At 42.7% G+C, this 22,171-nt stretch overlaps 2 long non-coding RNA genes across 2 annotated transcripts in view; both read right to left on the bottom strand.

Annotated features, from left to right (window-relative positions):
- The window catches only part of LOC120097127 (uncharacterized), a 29,871-nt gene extending 15,430 nt beyond the window's left edge, over positions 1-14,441 (bottom strand). The window contains exon 1 of the long non-coding RNA XR_005494381.2: positions 14,306-14,441. This is a non-coding gene — a long non-coding RNA (uncharacterized LOC120097127). The remainder of the gene's footprint in view (positions 1-14,305) is intronic.
- On the bottom strand, positions 11,476-12,929 carry LOC134482183 (uncharacterized). Its single transcript, XR_010058252.1, has 2 exons — positions 12,699-12,929; positions 11,476-11,753 (listed from the first exon to the last, which is right to left on the bottom strand). It is a non-coding gene; the product is annotated as an uncharacterized LOC134482183 (long non-coding RNA).
- Positions 14,442-22,171: the final 7,730 nt, after the last annotated feature.

Raw genomic sequence — 22,171 nt, 5'->3', positions numbered from 1 at the left:
AGGAAAATGCATATCAAAACAACCCTGAGATTTTACCTCACACCAGTCAGAATGACTAAGATCAAATACTCAGGTGAAAACAGATGCTGGCGAGGATGTGGAGAAAGAGGAACACTCCTCCATTGTTGGTGGAATTGCAAACTGGTACAACCAGTCTGGAAATCAGTCTGGAGTTTCCTCAGAAAAATGGACATTATACTACCTGAGGACCCAGCTCTACCACTCCTGGACATATACCCAAAGGATGCTCTAACATACAACAAAGACACATGCTCCACTATGTTCATAGCAGCCTTATTTATAATAGCCTGAAGGTGGATAGAACCCAGATGTCCTTCAACAGAGGAATGGATACAGGAAATGTGGTACATCTACACAATAGAGTACTATTCAGCTATCAAAAACAATGACTTCATAAAATTCATTGGCAAATGGATGGAATTAGAAAGTAACATCCTGAGTGAGGTAACCCAATCACAATAAAATACACATGGTGTGCAGTCACTGATATATGGATATTAGCCTAAAAGCTCGAATTGCCCAAGATACAATCTACAGACCACATGAAGCTCAAGAAGAAGGATGACCAAGATGTGGATCCTTCAGTCCTTCTTAAAAGGGGAAGAAAATTATTTGTTGAGACAGTCTCTTGGAGCAGAGACTGAAGTAATGGCCACTCAGAGCCTGCCCCTGGGGATCCAGCCTATATACATACAGCCACCAAAACTAGACAATATTGTTGAAGCCAAGAAGTGCATGTTGAGAGGAACCTTATACAGCTCTCTCATGAGAGGCTCAGCCAGTGTGTGAAAAATACAGATGCAAATGTTAGCAGCAAACCATTGAACTGATAATGGCGTCCCCTTCAGATGAATTAGAGAAAGAATTGAAGGAGCTGAAGGGGCTTGTAACCCCATAAGAACAACAAGACCAGAGCTCCCAGGGACTAAACTACTACCCAAATAGTACACATGGAGAGACCCATGGCTCCAACTGTATATGTAGCAGAGGATGCCCTTGTTGGGTACAAATGGGAGGAGAAGCCTTAGTTCTACCAAGGCTGGACCCCTCAGTGTAGGGGAATGTCAGAGCAGGTAGGCACCACGAGAGGATATTTGGGGAGGGGGAACACCATTATAGATGAAGGGTAAGGGGGATAGGATAGGAGCCTTATGGACAGGAATCAGGAAAGGGAATAACATTTGAAATGTAAATAAAAAAATCCAAAAAATTAAAAAATAGAATTTTTAAAATAAAAAAAAAGTTAGACTCCAGAGAGTCAAATACCTACATTAAAAATGGGGTACAGAGCCAAACAAAGAATTCTCAGCTGAGGAATATCAAATGGCTGAGAAATACCTAAAGAAATATTCAACATCCATCCAATTAGACAAGATGGATGAAGCAAAGAAGTGCAGGCCGACAGGAGCCGGATGTAGATCGCTCCTGAGAGACACAGCCAGAATACAGCAAATACAGAGGCGAATGCCAGCAGCAAACCACTGAACTGAGAATAGGACCCCTGTTGAAGGAATCAGAGAAAGAACTGGAAGAGCTTGAAGGGGCTCGAGACCCCATATGTACAACAATGCCAAGCAACCAGAGCTTCCAGGGACTAAGCCACTACCTAAAGACTATACATGGACTGACCCTGGACTCTGACCTCATAGGTAGCAATGAATATCCTAGTAAGAGCACCAGTGGAAGGGGAAGCCCTGGGTCCTGCTAAGACTGAACCCCCAGTGAACTAGATTGTTGGGGGGAGGGCGGCAATGGGGGGAGGATTGGGAGGGGAAAACCCATAAAGAAGGGGAGGGGGAGGGATTAGGGGGATGTTTGCCTGGAAACTGGGAAAGGGAACAACACTCGAAATGTATATAAGAAATACTCAAGTTAGTAAAAAAAAAAGAAATATTCAACATCCTTACTCATCAGGGAAATGCAAATCAAAATATCTCTGAGATTCTACCTCACACCACTCAAAATGACTAAGATCAAAAACTTAGGTGACAACAGATGCTGGCAAGGGTGTGGAGAAAGAGGAACACTCTTCCACTGTTGGTGGGATTGCAAACTGGTACAACCAGTCTGGAAATCAGTCTGGAGTTTCCTCAGAAAATTGGACATTGTACTACCCGAGGACCCAGCTATACTACTCCTGGGCATGTACCCAAAGGATGTTCTAACATAAAACAAAGACACATGCTCCACTATGTTCATAGCAGTCTTATTTATAATAGCCAGAAGCTGGAAAGGACCCAGATGCCCTTCAACAGAGGAATGGATATAGAAAATGTGGTTCATCTGCACAGTGGAGTACTATTTAGCTATCAAAGACAATGACTTCATGAAATTCATAGGCAAATGGATGGAACCAGAAAATATCATCTTTAATGAGGTAACCCAATTACACACACACACACACACACACACACACACACACACACACACACACACACACACACACAAAACCCACACATTTGGTATGCATTCACTGATATGTGGATATTAGCCCAAAAGCTTGAATTACCCAAGATACAATCCACAAACCACATGAAGCTCAAGAAGAAGGATGACCAAAGTGCACATACTTTTAGTCCTTTTTAAAAGGAGCAACAAAAGTATTCATAGGAGGAGATATGGAGACAAAGTTTGGAGCAGAGATCGAAGTAATGGCCACTCAGAGCCTGCCCCATCTTGGGATCCATCCCTATACATGCAGCCACTAAAGCTAAACAATATTGCTGAAGCCAAGAAGCGCATGCTGATGGGAGTCTTATATAACTGTGTCCTAAGAGGCTCATTCAGAGTGTAACAAATATAGAGGTGAATGCTAGCAGCAAACCATTGAACTAAGAACAGGGTCCCCATTCGAGGAGTTAGAGAAAGAATTGAAGGAGCTGAAGGGGCTTACAACTCTAGAAGAACAACAATACCAACCATCCAGAGCTCCCAGTGACTAAAGCACTACCCAAAGAATGCACATGGACAGACCCCATGGCTCCAGCTGCATATGTAGCAGAGGATGGCCTTGTTGGGCACCAATGGGTGGAGAAGCCCTTGGTCCTGCCAAGGCTTGACCCCCCCAGTGTAGGGGAATGTCATGGTGGGGAGGCACAGAGGGGGAGTTTTTGTATAGGGTGAACACCCTTATAGAATAAGGGAGATGGGATTCAGAGCATATAGATGGGAAACCGTGAGAGAGAATAACATTTTAAATGTAAATAAAAAATATCCAATATAAAAAGACTCCCCCAAAAAAGAGAGAGAGAAACAAATGAAGGCATGAAAAGTTATGCATCCAAGAGTGGATTAGACAGCAGATTAATAAAGGTACCTAGCCTAGTGCCTGGTACCTAGTGGTAACTCACCAAGGCAGTTTGCTATTATACTTTCTACCACAACACACACACTTGCTATTCATAGTTAATTATGGTTGAGTGTCTGGAAAGTTCCCAACGTTTATATTGAAGCTATTTGTGGTACCCATAAAGTTCTAAAATAATACCTAGACCACAGTAGAGTATTAAAACGTGCTGAGTTTAAAGGATCCCATCCAGATCAGGAGGCTTTTTCTCAAGAAATGCAGATTCTAAGGGCCTGTCTCTTATGTTCTAACTCAGTAGGTCTGGAGGGACCAGAAATTGACTACAGTATTAATGCTTTGGAAATCACACTTCAGCTTTCCAGTGGTCAAAAGTCTAAGATACAGACAAGAAATGCATTTTCTTCTAGAACAGTGGTTCTCAGCCTGTGAGTCTTAACCCTTTTGGGGTTACATATCAGATATCATGCATATAAGATAATTATATTATGATTCATAACAGTAGCGAAATTATAGCTATGAAATAGCAATGAAATAAGTGATTGGTTGGGTGGCACAACAACATGAGGAGCTGCATTAACAGGTCGTAGCATTAGGAAGGCTGAGAACCACTGTTTTAGAGTGTTGGGATTGAAAAGAGAGCCCAACTGTTAGCAAGTGTAGAAAGCAAGTTCCAGTTCATATAGGGAAGTACTCTCTAAGAATAAGGTCAAGTGTGTTGTCTACAAGGGTAGTGTAGCTTAGCTTGTTGAACTGGCTACTGGGAATTTTATACAGATGAAGTAAAAACACGTTCCCATCCCTGTGCCACTTAATTGACGTTACTGTAGTTGGTCATCTACAGGCTTAGGTATCTCACAGGTTTCTGGTACCCATTGAAGGCCCCTAGCGCTTCATTTAAGTTACAAAGTACTCTGCAAACCCAATGTGGGTGATAGCATTTCAGACAATACTGCTAGAAAATAGAAGTGGGCTTTGTGTCCAGCAGGAGAAGGAGAGCAGGTCTGTGGGCAGACAGTAGGCAATGAGAAGGGGCATTGCCCAGTATGGGTGAGGTCAGGGATAATCTGGTTATGTTTTGAGGAGAAAGTTTTTTTTTTTTACATTAGTGCTTAACAGATTCATTAAGTGAAATGATCATTTCTAACAAGTCAGCTTATGTTTCTCAAACTTTCTCCTTGAAGTTTTAAAATTCTGGGTGTCTTCTTGAAATAAAGTGAGTTACCCAGCTCATTTTCCCCTGGGCCACATATGTATCCTTTCTTAGCTCTTGAAATTTATAATTACCATGAATGTATATGAGAGATCCTCTTTTGATTCTCCATTGTTACCCTAGAGACTTGCATGAGGAATGTTATTTGGGTCAGGCATTGACATCGAACAATTTTCTTTTCTCCAAGATTTCAAAATGATAGTGCCACACCATATTGCAAAGTCTAGACTCAGCTTCCCTTTTTAGCAGTTGGCTACTTCCATTGAGATGACCTATGCTGTTTGTTTGTTTGTTTAGTCAGTGAGAGCATCTGGATGATATTTCATTTAAAGCTGATGTGATCCAATTATTAGACCCAGAGTTTTATAATTAGCTGATTCGAGAAACCCTATTCAACTACTTGTTAAGCTTAAAAATTCATAGTAAATTATGGTTCGATGGAATCTGCCTAGCTGCCTTCTTTCCTTCTTTCTTTCCCTTTTCTCTTTCTTTCTTGACTCAAGATAATCACTCTGTAGCCTAGGCTGGCCTCAAAATTATACTAGTTCTCCTATCTCAGACTCCTGAGTTCTTAGATTATAGACAGAAGACACCATTTTGACTCTTCGTGTAGGTCTCTGTTATATACCTCACCTCATATGTCTTAATAATTGCTATTTATATGATGTTTAATTGTTTTCTTATTGGAACTCAAATTATCAGCAACATACCTTGATCTGTAGGCTGCCTTGGGCTTGCTTAAGACCTAGTTCAAACAAGACTCCGAAAGGCCTTGTTTTGAGAGTCACAACTGCAACAGATTTTGCTGAACAGCACTCTATGTTTAATAATAAAGTTTTTCCTTTTCTGTCAACTTTTTCTTGTGGAACTATTCTCTGTGATGCTGAGGTTACTGAAAAATATCATTTTTCTGTCACCATTGGTGTTCTTCTGGGCCCTACTTTTAAATGGATGTGCCTTTGGAAACCTAGGTGGTTATCTACATCTGAAAAACACCTTATCCCGGGCCCCATTGAGTGACTTGGACAAAGAAATGCAATTTAGTTGGGGGAAATGGTATGTATTACGTTCTGTAAGAGCCAGGTTCCAGTAATAACTGCCTGACCCTGGTGATCCTGTTTTCAATTTTCCTCTTGAGGAAAGCAACAAGCAATGCTGCCCAAGCATATTTTTCTGTCAAGTGTTCCCCAATTTGTGAGTTGCTGGGCACATTTCCTCTCTTCAGTGTTGGAAGATGTGAACATCAAATACTCTTCTCCCAGAGTAACTTCTCATGAACCTGCCTCATAGGATATGCTGAATGGAAAGGAGGCTCTGCACACAGCCACAGCTTTAATCTTGGGGCTAGGTGTTTGCTTTTGTTTGTTCTTTGTGACTTAGACATGAGTGCGGTGTTTGCTAATTAAAAGAACAAACTGTACCCATTGCCAATATCCTCCTCATGCAATGCCCTCCCCTTGGTTCTGTTCTCAAAGAAGCCATAGGATGCATTCTATTTAAAGTCATTAACAAAGTAGAAGCCTGAGTATCCCTGGTAAGAGGTTGTGGAGATATTCAATGTCACTTCCCCAATATTCCCTTACATCAGCTTGAGAATGTCAATGTGAGAAGATGATTAGTTTTTTCTAAATCCCTTTTAGGGAATGCTCTGGATCTTTGTATAAATTGTCAGCCACCAGGGGCATAAATTCAAATAACTTGAACATTTCTTGGCTTGGTAAATGTGTTAAAGTGAATCATGATCTCAGCCCCTTTCTCTTTTCCCGTTTAACTTCATTTTATACCAAAGGACAATTTAACATGATTCCCCTATGAGTGATCTAAGGATGTGTAACAAGTTTTCTCAAAACTCAGCTTAAAATAAACAACATTGTGGGAGGCTGAGAATATGGCTCAGAAGGTAGGAGAACTTGCTGTATAAGCATGAAGACTTGAGTTCAATTCACGTGAACCCATGTTACAAAGGGGTGTGCTGACTGTAACCCCGACACTGGACTGGGGGACAGGAGACAGAAGGGCTTACTGCTTTCCCATTCACTGAGCGGCCATTTTTCAAAGAACAATTTGGAGAGTCATAGAATAGGATAAGTGGTATCATCCTCTTGCCTCCATGTATGCAGACATGGAGGACATGTTCAAATACCCTTCCCCACCAGGAATAACTAACATTTTTTAATATCATCATAGTGTCTGGGGGCCAGGAATACAGGAGGTGAGCATCTAAACAATCCTGCCTCAGTCTCTCTGGAGGCAATGCTTGGGATGTAAATAAGAAGGTGGCCTCCAGTTTCACTCACAGGGGTGTACATAGGGGCTTCATCTTCTCTTTGTGAGCCTAGACACATGGCTTCCTTGGTTATTTTACAGCATGAGAAAAGAATGAAACATAGTTTAGAAAGATAGATAGTAGTTAAATTATATATAAATAATAGATCATACATAGATAAATAATAGATTGATAGATAGGTAGATAGATAAATAGATAATGATAGATAAATAATAGAACATAGACAAATGATTGATCGATAAATGGATAGGTAGGTAGATAGGTAGGTAGGTAGATAGATAGATAGATAGATAGATAGATAGATAGATAGTATGAGAATTTTTATACTGCTGGCTTTCTCTTTTCTATTCAGTGTTGGACCTCAGACAATAGGATAGTGCTACTAAAACTAAAATGGTTCTTCCTACCTCAGTTAAGCTAATCAAGATAATGTGTCCCAGGCATATATAAAAATTTGTCCCTTAGGTGGTTCTTGATCCTGTCAAGTTGACAATATTAATACACACAGTGTATGGCTAGCCTTTCATGTAAGTTCATGCTTCCAACTGCTACCATTTACAGTCTGGAAAGACTTTTTTCTTAGTCAGTATAACATACATGGACATATGTTTTGTCCCTATCAATACTCCATCATCAACTTTACATTGTCTTTAGGATGATCTTATAAAGGAACTGACACTGATTTTTTTAAACATTGGTAAAAACCAAAAAAAGAGTTCCTCTCTTACATTTCTGATTCTCCATGGAAAGGGAAATTTAAACAAAACACATGTTGTGAGCATGTGGAGGACTAGGAAGACTGTGTATCAGAGTAGGAGTGAGCTTAGGAATATGACTTGTGGGTTATATTTACTGTTTAATAAGTCTAGGTGTTCCTAAGTCCTGAAGAAATCTTATGGAGATCACTATTTTCTTACTCTTTTAGACTTCTGCACAAAAAAGTAAAAAAATTTTATGCATATCTATGATACTCTATTTTAGCCACTGCCACAATTAAAATCTTAAAAGTAGGCTGCCGCTGCAGAGAGCCCGTGGGCAGCACCCCACGAGCGAACCTGAGCCTCGGGACCACAGGTAAGACCAAATTTTCTGCTGCAAGAAAGCTGCCTGGTGAGCTTGGGACACACGGAAGCAGAATTTCTCTAGGACCGGGCACATTCTGTGTTTACCGGAAGTCCCACATCCTCGGATCCCGGCCCGCAGCAGCTCTCTGCTCCCAGACCCGGTGAGAGAGAGACCCAACCGCCTGGTCAGGTGGGCACTCCTGAGGCTGCAGAGCGGAAGAGACCACCAACTCTGCTCACCCCTGCCCACATCCCTGGCCCAAGAGGAAACTGTATAAGGCCTCTGGGCTCCCGTGGGGGAGGGCCCAGGAGCGGCAGGACCCCTGCCTGAGACACCGCCGGAACCTGAAAGAAACAGACCGGATAAACAGTTCTCTGCACCCAAATCCCGTGGGAGGGAGAGCTAAACCTTTAGAGAGGCAGACAAGCCTGGGAAACCAGAAGAGACTGCTCCCTGCACACACATCTCGGACGCCAGAGGAAAAAGCCAAAGACCATCTGGAACCCTGGTGCACTGAAGCTCCCGGAAGGGGCGGCACAGGTCTTCCTGGTTGCTGCCGCTGCAGAGAGCCCGTGGGCAGCACCCCACGAGCGAACTTGAGCCTCAGGACCACAGGTAAGACCAAATTTTCTGCTGCAAGAAAGCTGCCTGGTGAACTCAAGACACAGGCCCACAGGAACAGCTGAAGACCTGTAGAGAGGAAAAACTACACGCCCGAAAGCAGAACACTCTGTCCCCATAACTGACTGAAAGAGAGGAAAACAGGTCTACAGCACTCCTGACACACAGGCTTATAGGACAGTCTAGCCACTGTCAGAAATAGCAGAATAAGTAACACTAGAGATAATCTGATGGCGAGAGGCAAGCGCAGGAACCCAAGCAACAGAAACCAAGACTACATGGCACCATCGGAGCCCAATTCTCCCATCAAAACAAACATGGAATATCCAAACACACCAGAAAAGCAACATCTATTTTCAAAATCATATTTGATCATGATGCTGGAGGACTTCAAGAAAGACATGAAGAGCTCCCTTAGAGAACAAGTAGAAGCCTACAGAGAGGAATCGCAAAAATGCCTGAAAGAATCGCAAAAATCCCTGAAAGAATTCCAGGAAAACATAAATAAACAAGTAGAAGCCCATAGAGAGGAGACACAAAAATCCCTGAAAGAATTCCAGGAAAACATAAATAAACAAGTAGAAGCCCATAGAGAGGAGACACAAAAATCCCTGAAAGAATTCCAGGAAAACACAATCAAACAGTTGAAGGAATTAAAAATGGAAATAGAAGCAATCAAGAAAGAACACATGGAAACAACCCTGGATATAGAAAACCAAAAGAAGAGACAAGGAGCTGTAGATACAAGCTTCACCAACAGAATACAAGAGATGGAAGAGAGAATCTCAGGAGCAGAAGATTCCATAGAAATCATTGACTCAACTGTCAAAGATAATGTAAAGCGGAAAAAGCTACTGGTCCAAAACATACAGGAAATCCAGGACTCAATGAGAAGATCAAACCTAAGGATAATAGGTATAGAAGAGAGTGAAGACTCCCAGCTCAAAGGACCAGTAAATATCTTCAACAAAATCATAGAAGAAAACTTCCCTAACCTAAAAAAAGAGATACCCATAGGCATACAAGAAGCCTACAGAACTCCAAATAGATTGGACCAGAAAAGAAACACCTCCCGTCACATAATTGTCAAAACACCAAACGCACAAAATAAAGAAAGAATATTAAAAATCTTAAAAGTACTATCATGGCCAGAGACTCCCTCTTTGACTATATTTCCATAGCCACCCTCTCTAACAATCTTTAATTCATCCAGCCTCTGGCCTTTGCCCTACTATCACCATGGTTGTGCCTTTTCAGTCGATGAGTTCAGGACTTTTCATTTAGCACAGTGCTTTTGTAATCATCCATGGTGTTATGAAGATGAGTAGTCATTTCCTTTTATTTTCTGGTTGAATTTCTGCCCCGTGGATGTCTTACAATCTGTTTATACACTCCCTTGCTAGGTTTATTTGAGTACTCTTCAGTTTGCAGCCACCAACAGTAGTCTTCTGCAAATGTTTGTTGAACATAAATTTTTATTCCTCTACATTAAAAATATAAAAGTGTCATTTGTGAGGCACATTGTAAGTAATGTATAATATTAGAAGAAACTGTCACAAGGTTTCATAGAATGACCATAACATTTTACATCGCTACAATGTAAAAATGAGAACACCAACGATTGGAATTAAGATGCTAAATTTAGTTAATCCATCAGATCTCACTGTGGTCTTAATTCAATCTTTGCAAAGGTGGTGATTTGGCACACATGTTCGTATTTATTTGTCCTCTGTATACTCTCTTTGACGAAGTAGCTGTTCAGGTCTGTCATTATCATGATGATGTTTATATCGCCATCATCATCATCATCATCATCACCATTACCATCACCATTGTTATCATCGTCGTCGTCATCGTCGTCATCATCATTATCACCACCACCACTATTGTCATCATCATCACAGTGCTGGGAATTAAGCCCAAGGTTGCATGCTAGGTAAGCATTCTAACACTGAACTGTATCCCTACCCCTGGTTTTCAGCATCAAATAGAATTTTTCTTGCTGTTAATTTTGGCAAGTTCTTTATAAGTTTTGTCCTTTTGACATGTATGTTGCCTAAATCTAGACTACAATTATTTTCTTTTAATTAGATTTATGAATAACTTTCCTTTATTTCATTCATTTAATTATGTGTGTGGGGCGGTGGGGGAGGGAGGGAGAGGGAGAGAGGTGAGGTGGGGAGAGCACTTATGCATATGTATATGCATGTGCCACAGTGTTCCTGTGATGGTCAAAGGGCCACTCCTGGGCAACAGATCTTCTATGATGTGGGTCCGGAGGACAGGCACAGGTTATCAGGCTTGAAGACAGCCCTTTACTCACTGAACCACATGATTTGTCCTATTTTATTCTATACTCTCCCCTACAAGTTTTATACCTTTGATATAAATGCGGTACTAATTAATTTTAACAAGTGGGGGATAGATTTAGGTTTATGCATTTATATAACCTATGGCTGTCTAATGGTTTTAGCATACTTGGTTCCACCAAATTGCTTGTGAACTTGCCAGAAACATCAACTGGTCACATTTATGTAGTAGGATTGATTTTGAGAAAGAGACATGAGTCAAGGAGAGATTTCTCATTCTTTATACACCGAATAATGTTAATGTAGGGTATGGAGATTTTAATGTTATATCATAAGACTCTGAGTCTTATATACTCGTAGGGAGAATGACAATCATTATGATTAGCAGGCAAGTAACCTGATGAGGTTCAATCAAAAGTTTCCAGTGGTGTCTAGGGATTGTAGTTTCAAGGGCTTTTATCATAACTACCAGGATCCTGCTTAGTAGCCAGCAGCCACCAAAGAACCTGGTTTGGGTGGGGGGGTGGGGTTGATAATCAGTGTTGTTCAGATCTGTGTATTATCAACTTGAGGTCAGGTCCCAGAAGTCATGAGTTTATAGTCTCTCCTTTACCCAGCACATCCCCAGTTACCTCGGATTTCCAAGCATTCTCCATTTTTATTGTCCTTCCGGGATGACAGTTGTATTTATTCCCTTTTGCTTCACATTTCCATATTTGTTGTGTCTGATTCCTTATCCAGCCATGAAGGAGAGGAGGGTAGGAGGAGAGGGAGAAGGAGAGGGAGAGGGAAAGGGAGAACAATTCTTGCAAACAGGAATCATCTGAGCATGCTTGCCACTCCTAGAGACCGTTGCTCCTTTAGCTTGAGAAGCACTTGCCACGTCCTCAGCTGTGGCTGGATTGTCATAGGTATATGTCCATGAGCAGAGCTCTAGAAGAGCAAAAAGTACTGGAAGGTTTTCCTATCCAACAATCTCTACCTCTGAGGAATCTCGTTTCTCAACATTCATGCTAGGTTTGAGACTGCCACAAGAGGGTGGGCACAGGAAGAGACTAAGTGCTCTCAATACCTGAGAGCCATTTCTGAATTTCATCTTTCTCTGACTTAGGACAGAGAATTCTGGAAAAACAAAGTCAAAAACAAAAACAAACAAACAAACAAACAAACTTGGTTTGACATGGCTTGCACATTCCTATTCTCATAAACCATCAAAAACAAAACAAAAAAAACTAAACAAACAAACACCCAAGAAACAAATAAGCAAAAAACCCAAGGAAAGGGGAGCAAAACCCTCTTATCTTATACCATGGCTCTAAGACTAAAATATTGTTATATTTGAGTGAGTTTGGTAGAAAAAAATACTCCACAACCGCAAGATAGTTGATTAAATTTCAAAGTGGTAGTCAGAAATATTGTGTCCTAGTACACTTGTTGGAACATTTCCACAAAGTAAAACTTCCTCTCATCAGAGGTAAACCATGTCTATAACACTCAGGTCCAGAGATGGGTAGCCCTTACATTGGCTAGTTTTCAAAGTAATGACTCAGCATCTCTTCTAATAAAAATCCATTTTAATCTTTATCTCTAAAGAACCATTGACCTGAGGGTTTTAAAGAATTTGTTCAGTTGAGGTCACTAGAGTTGCTAACTTTATTGATTGATAATCACTCAGAATATGGAACTTTTAGCCTTATGTAGCACTAACAATGTTAAAAAGAAGTCACTTAGGGAAGGGAAGGAAAGAGAGGGGGAGGGGAGGAGAGGACTGAAAGGGAAGGAGAGAGGGAAGAAGGGAGGGAGGAGGAGGGGAGAGAGGGAGAGAGAGAGAGAGAGAGAGAGAGAGAGAGAGAGAGAGAGAGAGATATTATGACTTACACCTGAACCCTTTTTCCTAAGGTATTATTGCCATTATCAGCCAGAAGGTGCTCAGAAATCAGGCGAAATGAAAGCATTCATCCATGTATTTTAGCTCTTCATTCACTGAACCTAGATGCTTGGAATGTCAGGCACAATACAAGGCACAAAGATCTCCATGGCAACAGGAATAGAGTGACTGTCCCCATCATTGTGGAGACTGTTTTCTCAACAGAGAGAGTGAAACAATGTTTAAATAATTGAACACATGCTTCCAAGCTTGTACTATGACAGGAACTAAATATTATTACTTCGATGAGAGTTTATGGGAGCATAGGGGGAATTGATCCTCTTTAAAAGTGCATATATGGTCTCCTCTAGGGAAAGTAAGTTATCTGAACTCCAAAAGAGAGAGAGAGGCTGACCAAACACAAGTGTGTGTGTGTGTGTGTGTGTGTGTGTGTGTGTAAATGTGTGTAGGACATATTCTTAAATAGTCATACATTATTGTCTTCTAATGCTTTGTTAATTTGTATATAATATAATAAGCTGGATCCATATCAGATGTAGTCAGACTCAGTTTCCATTTCTTAAAAAAATACCTTTTTTGAAGCTTCTTTCTTCTGCCCAATTTACACACTCTCTTTCACTTCCCTTCTCTAACAACTGACACTAACCTTTCTCGGTCATCAGGTTGAGCATACAAAATAGGCTATTTTTACAAATAAATACAAATGTTCTATTCACTTCCTGTAAGAGAGGAATAACTAGCCAGGGGGTCTTATAAAGATTCCTCCTGCTCTCCCTTGATTGTTCTTTGGGATGCTGTCAGACATCCTTCAAGAAGAGTCCAGAGCACTTAATTATCTGCAGAAGAAGTTGAAACATGTCTCCGAGCTTGGTTTTGATTCCGGGCCACCTGGAACAGCCTTGGCTTTTCCTGAGAAGCAAACTTGAGGTGTAGAAAGACCTCATGGGAACAAGCTAAGTAGAGGAACTGAGTAGTCTCCCTGGGACACAGTCTATCAGAGATCGGATTTTCTTTTTTCTTTCTTCTTTCTATTAATTTAACTTTATTTTACATTTTTCCTTTTATTGAAAATAGGTCATCTTTATAAAATGTCCTCAAGGTTTTCCTTTCAATATCCCTCCCAGTTCTTTCCTGCCCCTCCCATACATAGCTGTTCTCTTTCTGTCTCTTATTAGAATACAAAGTAGCTTCTAAGGAATAATGATAAACATAACACAAAATAAAATATAATAGTATGAAACAAAACCTATCATACTCGGGTTGGACAAGGTGAACAGGAGCAAAATAATGGGACTTTTAAAGAAAAGGGAGGGAGAAAAAGAGGAAAAAAGAGGGAGAGAGAGAAGAGGAAGGAAGAGGAAAGAATAGGAGAATGTGAACAAATATTGGGATCAATGTCTTCCTAACAAATAAAGATGTTTCCAAGGCACTGATGCCTTCCTGGACAAGGGCTTTTGGGTAACCCTCTGGTTCTCTCAGCAGTGAGCAATATTCTAGGAATCCCACAAAGTGACAACGGTGGGGAAGTGCGGGGCGGGGGGGACTTCATCTCCAGGCTCATTGTTTTTGTGTCTATCTGCTTGTGCAAGAGTCTCACCTGGGATCTTAAGAAAGTGTGTGCTAAGCCAGTTGTTCAAATAACTCTTCTGTAAGTGCTCCTCCTGCAGATAGTGTGGGGAGCGGCTGTGGCAGCGGTCCCAAGATGGCGCCCGGGACTGCAGCTAAGTCTCATGACTAGCACCTGACTTCCTCATACACCTGAAACTAGCCACAGCCATTGTGAGAGCCGCGCAGGGGCACCATGACGCAAGATCAGGCCATGTGACGTGGACCTATGAACTGAGATTACGCAGTCTGGACGGAGGAGGCGGAGTTGAGGGAGGATATAAGGGAGTATGCTCGGGGGCTGGGGAGGGAGAGAAGAAAAGAATAGAAAGATTCCTGTTTGCATGTTGTAAGGTTCCTGAATAAACCGCTTTGAGAAGAACGTCATGGTGTCACTCCTTTCTGCGGGACAGAGACAGAGCGACAAGTGGTGGCCCTTACAGGGATCCTCCTCCTGGGTTCAGAACTCATCACTTTAAGGGCAGCTAGCCAGTAAGTTCCCAGGTAAGTGGGACGAGAAAAGCTCTCGGATTGAGACTATAAGGTTCCCGGTTTTGGGACAAGTCGAAAAGCTCTTGGATTGAGACTATAAGGTTCCCAGTTTTGGGACAAGTCGCACCAAGCACAATGGGGAACTCAACATCAGCTCAGACAGTTTGCCAAGCCCTCAAGGATTTGTTAAAAGCGAAAGGAATCGGGCTAAAGAAAGAAATAGTAGAGAATTTTTTAAAAGCAGTGGACCAGGTTGCTCCAAGGTTTCCGGTGACAGGACATCTTACAATGCCCAGTTGGAAGAAATTAGGGAAAGATTTGAGGTTTGCCAAGGAGCAGGGGGTTTTACCAAAAGGAGTGGTGCCAGTGTGGAAATTAGTGAAGAATTGCATAGGGGATGAGGAAAGGTGCGGTGCAGAGCTCCAAAAGGGAAATCAGGTTAGGAAGGAACGTTCTCAAAAATTAGAGATCAAAGGAAATTCTAGCGAGGGGGAAATGTCGGAGAAGGACCTGGAAAGCATCGCCAACAGCTTAGAGAAAGTGAAACTAAAGGTAGAACCATAGGCTCCGGGGCTGCCTCATCCACCCCCGTATGCTCCGGGCGGGGCAGAGGGACGTAGATTACACCCGGAAATCTGGAGAGATTTTGGCATTACTGCAGCCATTGTTACTGCTATAGCAGTTTCTGCCACCGCAACCATTGCTGCGGCCATTTCCCTTACCTCTGTAGTACAGACTGTGGCAGCCGTAAGTAATTTATCCACAGCTGTAAGTAATTTATCCGCAGGTGTTGCAGAAGCTTTAGATGTTCAGGGTAATATTAATAGTCAGTTGAAAGCGGGAATTTTGCTGCTGTATCAAAGGGTCAATTTCCTCCAGGAACAAGCAGATATTATGATGGAGTTAATGCAATTGGGTTGTGAGTGGAAATAATCAGGACTGTGTGTCACCTCCATACCATTTGTGAATGTCAGTCGTGCTGCTCAGATATCCCATAATATATCTCAGTATCTTACAGGGATTTGGTCTCAACACTTTGATGGACTAGTTCAGGAATTGAGACAATCCATCGTTCATATCAACTCCACTCGAGTGGACGGTCACCGTGGAAGTGGTGGGAAAGGGGAAGTTTAAAGGTGTCAGCCAGAGCTACTGGATTGCAAAGTCTGCTGCAGCACGAAGAGCCCTCCACAGCCTCAAAGCTAACCAGCCTCTGGTTCCTAACAGCTGAAGCTCCAGACTTACAGGCGGCAAGGCAGTGGACCAGAACCATAGCAGCACACCACAAAGGATGATTCAAGCCGACACAGAGCATGTCCTTAGCTGGAGGACTGGCCAATTAGATTACCGCTGTTGCCTCATGGCTGAAAGAATGGGCTGGACTTGCCGGACTTGCCCCATGCCTGATTCTTATTGGCGTCCTGGGCTTTTGGTGTATGTGCCATATACAGTTTCGTCAGTGCAGAACTCAAGCCTTAATGACACAGGCTTTTGCAGCGGTGGAGACAGGACAGTCTTCTCAAGTGTGGCTTGGCATGCGAGAGAAGTAGTCAATTATGGGTAAGATTCCCTGGGCGTGTCACCAACCTAGGACAGGGATCAAACCTAAGCTGTTTGTCTCCCGATGGGGTATTGGTGCAGGGGGCAACCTAAGACAGGCATTCTCTCTGCCAAAAACATAAAGAAGGGGGAGATGTGGGGAGCGGGTGTGGCGGCAGTCACAGAGACAGAGACAGAAACGACAAGATAGGATAGGGAGGGACTGTGTTAGGGGACTGCACTCCACCTCAGTTTGTAAGAAACACATGCCCAATTTGATGCCCTAAGTTAACACAAACCATCCTACAATCTTGACCTGAGAGATCTGTCCAGATAAAAGAAATTTCATTTTTCCTACCTCCATGCCAGTGTGTGTGTGTGTGTCTCCTTCGTGAATGTGTGTGTTCTGTGTCAGGTACGTATGGGTATACATTCATGTGGACGTGGATGTACATTTGGAGGCCAGAGGTCTACCTCAAGTGTTTTCCTCAGGAGTCATCTACCTTCATTTTTAAACAGGAATCTGTCCCTAGGACCCAGGGGTTGATGACTGAACTAAACTATCTAGCCAGAAGCTTCTGGGAATCCACTTGTCTCTGCCCGACTAGCTCTGAGATTACAAACATGGAACACCCAGCCTGGATTTGTAATGTTGGTTCTGGGGATTAAACTTAGGTCTTCATACTTGCATGGCCAATATTTTATAGTTCAGCAAACTCCTGGGATGATCTGCTCCAACATTTTCCAAATTTCAACCAGCCAAAGCCAAAGAAAACTTGTCATGACTGAATATACTCTAGCAGATGCAGCTTCCCACAGGGTGTGTTTCAAATAACTCCAGGAGTCCTTGATGTCTTTTGTAACTTACAAAAAGGTTAGGGTACTGTTACCAGATTAATACTTAGATTGCCAAGTCTGGGCCTGTTTTCCTTTTCTACCCTGCTCTTGTGGTACCCATGCAACCTTGAGCTGAGCCCCTCATTTCTGTTTTTCTGCTTAGGCATAGAGACCATTGGTGTATATTGCTGTGTCTCTACTGAGTTTGACCACTTGGGGTTCTAAAATGAGATCATCAAATCAAAAAGAAAATCATAACAATATATTGAAATACAGCCTGAAATGTTTGGAGCGAGAGCCCCAGCTTCACAAGACCTGAGAATGAAGTCCTTGGAGCCATTTAACTGTGCTGAACGTTAGTTTTTGGTATTTGGACAGTGTGTTTATGTATATGTGGGTTGCTGATCAAAATGAGTGTTGTTTCATGTTGTAGGAATGTGTGTGAGAGCCTAGCACCTGAATTGGAGCTTGCTTTGTGAATTGGACTGTGACAGAGAATGGGGGCAGTAGGTGAATGGAAAGAGAACTTGAGTCCAGGCATCTGCTGTTGAGAGCAGTGTTGTCCTCCCCTCGAGTGACTCTTCAGAAGAAGAGATGAGGCAGTCTGTGCTGTGCAGGGCACCTTGGCTGATGAACAATGATTGCTCAACTAAGTTCATTCCAGTTTATAAACTAAGCTTCAGAGACTGAAATACCATTGTGTGAACCCTGAGCTGAGAAGGGAGGGACCCTTCTGTACTACAGACTGACCTCTATGCTTCTAGAAATTATGAAAGTACCTCAGAAAGGTGAGACAGAGCCCCACACCTTCACCATATAGCAGTTCTGGTAGTTTAAAGGAAGCTCATTTAATATCCATCATTGGATGAAGGGGAATTTCGAAGACCTAACTTAGATCCCTCACTACAAATGAATGCCAGGAAAGCTCAGACTGGGATTGTGGAGGTTTAGGACTCTTTTCTGGCTTTCAAAATGTGTCTGTGTAAACCCAGGTCCTTATATAGAATATTTGGATATCATTTAGCCTGTTCAATTAACGGGATACCTATTTGTTGACCAGCTCTTGGTGTCATGCCAGGCCTAAAGAAAACCCAAAGATAGATTGCACTTGATCATGATTCACCCTCAAAGTTAAGTGGATGCTCAGAAATTGCTACTTAAATGTCTAGATGCTGAAGGATAAAGAGTACTAATAATTTTACAGAGTTTTCTCTGACTACTGCTGGTAAGTTCTTTGTGTTTTAGATTATGCATCCATGAAATATATATGTTCATCTTCATAGCTCTCCTGTGCCTAACAATGGACTTATCCATTGATGAGAGATCCAGAACCTTAGCTTAGAGAGTAAGATGGCAGGCATATGAGCGGGGACTCTAGTTTTCCATCTGCTCCTGCAGAGAAGACTAAATGTATGTCACATGGCTATGAAGACAGAAAGGAAAGAGCTAATGTATAGGAAAGGTGGGCCCGGCATGTGATCTGGCAGAGAGGACTACTGTAGGTGTGTTCTTGATTAGCCTCACTACTGTCTGTTAGGTTAGACATTCTTGGATCATGAATGGAGCTGAACAGGCAGCTGCATGTTGTGGGTGATAAATAGCATCTAACACCTGAAGACTAGTGATTGCTGTCAGAAACAGGCAAACAGTAATAAGTAAAATAAAGTACTGTTATGCTACACAAGTGTTTCAGATCACCCTGTGTGTCTATTATAAGGAGAGCTAGAGGTGGTGTGTTCTTTGTGCCCCTGAGGGCCTGGTGAAGAGGGGGGCAAGGATTAAAGCATGAAACAGAGTATGTCTGTCCACTTACTATTGGAGAACCAACATGGAGAGTGTGGGACTGAGAGGAAGGTGTTTTGCAGGCCTGGCTGTTACAAGGACATGGGCATACTTTAAAAAAAAAAAAGGCAGACAGAAAGAATAAATGGGCAATTTTATATACTCTTTGTCAGTTATACTTTGGGGGTGATCTCAGCCATAAATACCAGTTCCTAGTTCTCCTCCCCACTTACCAACCCGCCAAGCTCAAATGTGATTGCCTGTCTCTGGCTGTCACAGGGCCAGCAGTTTATCTGGCCAACAGTGTTGAGGAGTGATTTGCAGCCACTTCTCTATCTTCTCCATGGAGCTTACTCCACAAAGAGTGATACATGATGTACATCGTAGGGCATCCATTCGCCTCTAATTTAGTACCTACATATTTGCAATAGCTATATTGAATTGAAGCCGAGAAAAATCACCCTAGCCTCCCTCTGCTTGTAAGGAGTCTGCAATAGATCAGAGGATTGTCCTATTGATCACTGGTCAGAAATGATTACCCCATACCTTCCTTCTGCCTTGTCAATAAGCAATAGCAAATATTCATTCCAGAAGACACATTCAAAAAGGAGCATCTAGAGCTGTGAGTAGACCTATAAATACTCAAGCCATGGGGATGTCTTAATAGGTAAAACAATTGCTATACAATGTACGGTCCTGAGATTAAATCCCTAGAACTCAAATAAAGCGAGATGGCACACGTCTGGGTACTCTAGATGGTAGAGATAGTAGAATTGCTAGAAGTTCTCTGACCAGCTAGCCTCTTAGACACAATAGAAGGGCACCTAACATTGTCCTTTGATTTACACACACACACACACACATACACACATACATATCATACTCAGGCAGGAATGTATGCACATATACATGCACACATATCATACATACACATGACATACAAAAGTAAAGCAGACACAGTATAGAGGAAAGTATTCAAACCCAAGAAATATTCTAAGTTATTTCCCACTCAGTGAAGGACTGAAGCTTTTAAGAATATTGACATCTCTTTTGTGACAGGTTGTTCCACTCGGGGAAGTTACAATTACAGTCATTTTTTTATACTGACATTGCAAATTACAGATATTTTCTCCAGACATGCTATTTTAACTAAATAGTGAAATAAGGCATCAAGTAGCTCAATGCGCATTTCAAAGTGGGGTCATCTTAACTTCCTGGAGCTCTCTGTGTATATGAAAGTTTCGTGGTGACTTGTTAGAAATGCCCCAACCCTAGAGCTGTGCAACTGGCTTGCCTGAACTGCTGTCCAAACCCTAGCAAAGGGGGTCAATGTGGCACTTTGGAGAACTGAGAATCACTATTGCTTCATAAAACAGTTACAAATCTCTACTCTTGTTGTGAAAGTCATCGATGTCAAATTAAGTTGTGGACACAAGAAGCCCATGAAAGGCAGCTGAATCTTACTGAATAAGTCTTTTCTCTTTTAAGTACATTATGCCAGTTGGGCACAGTGGCATGCAGTGATAACCTTACCACTGGTCTCTTTTTACTTATCGTTCATAGATATTTTTCCAGATATCATACTCTGATCATCATTTCAAGCATAGAAACACCAGCTTAATTTGATCTCACAGTTGCAGAGGTATGACACCATCATGGTTGGGAAGGTGTGGTGGGACAGAACAGCTTAAGTTATAGTGGACCAGGTAGTGGAGAAAGGGTATGTTAGAATATGTGTTGCTTTCTCTGCCCATACTTTTGTTTGTTCCATGGGATGTATCTACCCATACTCGGGGTTGCTCTCTTCCTCAAGTAACCTCTGTAGAAATGCCTTTCACTGCACCCTCATGTATGCCTTGTCAGTCTTTGTGTTGATTCTTTGTGTTAAGATTATTTTATTTTATGTGTCTTGGTGTTTTGTTCGAGTGTTTGTATGTGCACTATACATGTGACTGGTGTTCACAGGGGTCAGAACAATGTTTCAGATTCCCCCAGAACTTGGGCTTTGGAGTTATGAATGACTGTTGACCACTATGTGGAGGTTAGGAACCAAACATGGGTTCTCTGTAATAGCAATGGTAACTCTTAACTGCTGAGTCAGACCTGGAGCCCCTCCTAGGTGACTCTTAATCCAGTCAAGTAGAAACTAAATGCCTTCCTGGTTGCTGCCACTGCAGAGAGCCCCTGGGGAGCACCCCACGAGCGAACCTGAGCCTCAGGACCACAGGTAAGACCAAATTTTCTGCTGCAAGAAAGCTGCCTGGTGAGCTTGGGACACACGGAAGCAGAATTTCTCTAGGACCGGGCACGTTCTGTGTTTACCGGAAGTCCCACACCCGCGGATCCCGGCCCGCAGCAGCTCTCTGCTCCCAGACCCGGTGAGAGAGAGACCCAACCGCCTGGTCAGGTGGGCACTCCTGAGGCTGCAGAGCAGAAGAGACCACCAACACTGCCCACCCCTGCCCACATCCCTGGCCCAAGAGGAAACTGTATAAGGCCTCTGGGCTCCTGTGGGGGAGGGCCCAGGAGCGGCAGGACCCCTGCCTGAGACACCGCCAGAACCTGATAGAAACAGACCGGATAAACAGTTCTCTGCACCCAAATCCCGTGGGAGGGAGAGCTAAACCTTCAGAGAGGCAGACAAGCCTGGGAAACCAGAAGAGACTGCTCCCTGCACACACATCTCGGACGCCAGAGGAAAAAGCCAAAGACCATCTGGAACCCTGGTGCACTGAAGCTCCCGGAAGGGGCGGCACAGGTCTTCCTGGTTGCTGCCGCTGCAGAGAGCCCGTGGCAGCACCCCACGAGCGAACTTGAGCCTCAGGACCACAGGTAAGACCAAATTTTCTGCTGCAAGAAAGCTGCCTGGTGAACTCAAGACACAGGCCCACAGGAACGGCTGAAGACCTGTAGAGAGGAAAAACTACACGCCCAAAAGCAGAACACTCTGTCCCCATAACTGACTGAAAGAGAGGAAAACAGGTCTACAGCACTCCTGACACAAAGGCTTATAGGACAGTCTAGCCACTGTCAGAAATAGCAGAACAAAGTAACACTAGAGATAATCTGACGGGGAGAGGCAAGCGCAGGAACCCAAGCAACAGAAACCAAGACTACATGGCACCATCGGAGCCCAATTCTCCCATCAAAACAAACATGGAATATCCAAACACACCAGAAAAGCAAGATCTAGTTCCAAAATCATTTT

This window comes from Rattus norvegicus, chromosome 15 (assembly GCF_036323735.1).
Source record: "Rattus norvegicus strain BN/NHsdMcwi chromosome 15, GRCr8, whole genome shotgun sequence".
In the NCBI taxonomy this organism is placed as follows: Eukaryota; Metazoa; Chordata; class Mammalia; order Rodentia; family Muridae; genus Rattus; species Rattus norvegicus.
Note: the sequence above shows the minus strand (reverse complement) of the source record. Positions and strands in the feature narration are given on the sequence as shown.